This window comes from Salmo salar, chromosome ssa07, assembly GCF_905237065.1.
Source record: "Salmo salar chromosome ssa07, Ssal_v3.1, whole genome shotgun sequence".
NCBI lineage: Eukaryota > Metazoa > Chordata > Actinopteri > Salmoniformes > Salmonidae > Salmo > Salmo salar.
In genome coordinates, this window is record NC_059448.1 from 51,186,086 (window position 1) to 51,190,109 (window position 4,024).

Consider the following 4,024-nt stretch of genomic DNA (forward strand, 5'->3'; position numbering starts at 1 on the left):
GTACTGTAGCTGTTTATCCCACACAGTAAAGACAGTACTGTAGCTGTTTAAAACACAGTAAAGACAGTACTGTAGCTGTTTACCACACAGTAAAGACAGTACTGTAGCTGTTCACCACACAGTAAAGACAGTACTGTAGCTGTTCACCACACAGTAAAGACAGTAATGTAGCTATTTCACCCACACAGTAAAGACAGTACTGTAGCTGTTTACCACACAGTAAAGACAGTACTGTAGCTGTTTACCACACAGTAAAGACAGTACTGTAGCTGTTTATCCCACACAGTAAAGACAGTACTGTAGCTGTTTATCCCACACAGTAAAGACAGTACTGTAGCTGTTTATCCCACACAGTAAAGACAGTACTGTAGCTGTTTATCTCACACAGTAAAGACAGTACTGTAGCTGTTCACCACACAGTAAAGACAGTACTGTAGCTGTTCACCACACAGTAAAGACAGTAATGTAGCTGTTCACCACACAGTAAAGACAGTACCGTAGCTGTTTACCTCACAGTAAAGACAGTACTGTAGCTGTTCACCACACAGTAAAGACAGTACTGTAGCTGTTTATCCCACACAGTAAAGACAGTACTGTATCTGTTTATCTCACACAGTAAAGACAGTACTGTATCTGTTTATCCCACACAGTAAAGACAGTACTGTAGCTGTTCACCACACAGTAAAGACAATACTGTAGCTTTTTATCCCAAACAGTAAAGACAGTACTGTAGCTGTTTACCACACAGTAAAGACAGTACTGTAGCTGTTTACCACACAGTAAAGACAGTACTGTAGCTGTTTATCTCACACAGTAAAGACAGTACTGTAGCTGTTTACCACACAGTAAAGACAGTACTGTAGCTGTTTATCTCACATAGTAAAGACAGTACTGTAGCTGTTTATCCCACACAGTAAAAACAGTACTGTAGCTGTTTATCTCACACAGTAAAGACAGTACTGTAGCTGTTTACCACACAGTAAAGACAGTACTGTAGCTGTTCACCACACAGTAAAGACAGTACTGTAGCTGTTCACCACACAGTAAAGACAGTACTGTAGCTGTTTACCACACAGTAAAGACAGTACTGTAGCTGTTTACCACACAGTAAAGACAGTACTGTAGCTGTTTATCCCACACAGTAAAGACAGTACTGTAGCTGTTTACCACACAGTAAAGACAGTACTGTAGCTGTTTATCCCACACAGTAAAGACAGTACTGTAGCTGTTTACCACACAGTAAAGACAATACTGTAGCTGTTTATCCCACACAGTAAAGACAGTACTGTAGCTGTTTACCACACAGTAAAGACAGTACTGTAGCTGTTTACCCACACAGTAAAGACAGTACTGTAGCTGTTTATCCCACACAGTAAAGACAGTACTGTAGCTGTTTACCCACACAGTAAAGACAGTACTGTAGCTGTTTATCCCACACAGTAAAGACAGTACTGTAGCTGTTTATCCCACACAGTAAAGACAGTACTGTAGCTGTTTATCTCACACAGTAAAGACAGTACTGTAGCTGTTCACCACACAGTAAAGACAATACTGTAGCTGTTCACCACACAGTAAAGACAGTAATGTAGCTGTTCACCACACAGTAAAGACAGTACCGTAGCTGTTTACCTCACAGTAAAAACAGTACTGTAGCTGTTTACCACACAGTCAAGACAGTACTGTAGCTGTTTATCCCACACAGTAAAGACAGTACTGTAGCTGTTTATCCCACACAGTAAAGACAGTACTGTAGCTGTTTACCCACACAGTAAAGACAGTACTGTATCTGTTTATCTCACACAGTAAAGACAGTACTGTATCTGTTTATCCCACACAGTAAAGACAGTACTGTAGCTGTTTATCCCACACAGTAAAGACAGTACTGTAGCTGTTTATCCCACACAGTAAAGACAGTACTGTAGCTGTTTACCACACAGTAAAGACAGTACTGTAGCTGTTTACCACACAGTAAAGACAGTACTGTAGCTGTTTATCCCACACAGTAAAGACAGTACTGTAGCTGTTTACCACACAGTAAAGACAGTACTGTAGCTGTTTATCTCACACAGTAAAGACAGTACTGTAGCTGTTCACCACACAGTAAAGACAGTAATGTAGCTGTTTACCACACAGTAAAGACAGTACTGTAGCTGTTTATCCCACACAGTAAAGACAGTACTGTAGCTGTTTACCACACAGTAAAGACAGTACTGTAGCTGTTTACCACACAGTAAAGACAGTACTGTAGCTGTTTATCCCACACAGTAAAGACAGTACTGTAGCTGTTTACCACACAGTAAAGACAGTACTGTAGCTGTTTACCACACAGTAAAGACAGTACTGTAGCTGTTTATCCCACACAGTAAAGACAGTACTGTAGCTGTTTATCCCACACAGTAAAGACAGTACTGTAGCTGTTTATCCCACACAGTAAAGACAGTACTGTAGCTGTTTATCCCACACAGTAAAGACAGTACTGTAGCTGTTTACCACACAGTAAAGACAGTACTGTAGCTGTTTACCACACAGTAAAGACAGTACTGTAGCTGTTTATCTCACACAGTAAAGACAGTACTGTAGCTGTTTACCACACAGTAAAGACAGTACTGTAGCTGTTTATCTCACACAGTAAAGACAGTACTGTAGCTGTTTACCACACAGTAAAGACAGTACTGTAGCTGTTTACCACACAGTAAAGACAGTACTGTAGCTGTTTATCCCACACAGTAAAGACAGTACTGTAGCTGTTTATCTCACACAGTAAAGACAGTACTGTAGCTGTTCACCACACAGTAAAGACAATACTGTAGCTGTTCACCACACAGTAAAGACAGTAATGTAGCTGTTCACCACACAGTAAAGACAGTACCGTAGCTGTTTACCTCACAGTAAAGACAGTACTGTAGCTGTTTACCACACAGTCAAAGACAGTACTGTAGCTGTTTATCCCACACAGTAAAGACAGTACTGTAGCTGTTTACCACACAGTAAAGACAGTACTGTAGCTGTTTATCCCACACAGTAAAGACAGTACTGTAGCTGTTTATCCCACACAGTAAAGACAGTACTGTAGCTGTTTATCCCACACAGTAAAGACAGTACTGTAGCTGTTTATCTCACACAGTAAAGACAGTACTGTAGCTGTTTCACCACACAGTAAAGACAGTACTGTAGCTGTTCACCACACAGTAAAGACAGTAATGTAGCTGTTCACCACACAGTAAAGACAGTACCGTAGCTGTTTACCACACAGTAAAGACAGTACTGTAGCTGTTTACCACACAGTCAAGACAGTACTGTAGCTGTTTATCCCACACAGTAAAGACAGTACTGTAGCTGTTTATCTCACACAGTAAAGACAGTACTGTATCTGTTTATCCCACACAGTAAAGACAGTACTGTAGCTGTTCACCACACAGTAAAGACAATACTGTAGCTGTTTATCCCAAACAGTAAAGACAGTACTGTAGCTGTTTACCACACAGTAAAGACAGTACTGTAGCTGTTCACCACACAGTAAAGACAGTACTGTAGCTGTTTATCCCACACAGTAAAGACAGTACTGTAGCTGTTTATCCCACACAGTAAAAACAGTACTGTAGCTGTTTATCCCACACAGTAAAGACAGTACTGTAGCTGTTTATCTCACACAGTAAAGACAGTACTGTAGCTGTTCACCACACAGTAAAGACAGTACTGTAGCTGTTCACCACACAGTAAAGACAGTAATGTAGCTGTTCACCACACAGTAAAGACAGTACCGTAGCTGTTTACCTCACAGTAAAAACAGTACTGTAGCTGTTTACCACACAGTCAAGACAGTACTGTAGCTGTTTATCCCACACAGTAAAGACAGTACTGTATCTGTTTATCTCACACAGTAAAGACAGTACTGTATCTGTTTATCTCACACAGTAAAGACAGTACTGTATCTGTTTATCCCACACAGTAAAGACAGTACTGTAGCTGTTCACCACACAGTAAAGACAATACTGTAGCTTTTTATCCCAAACAGTAAAGACAG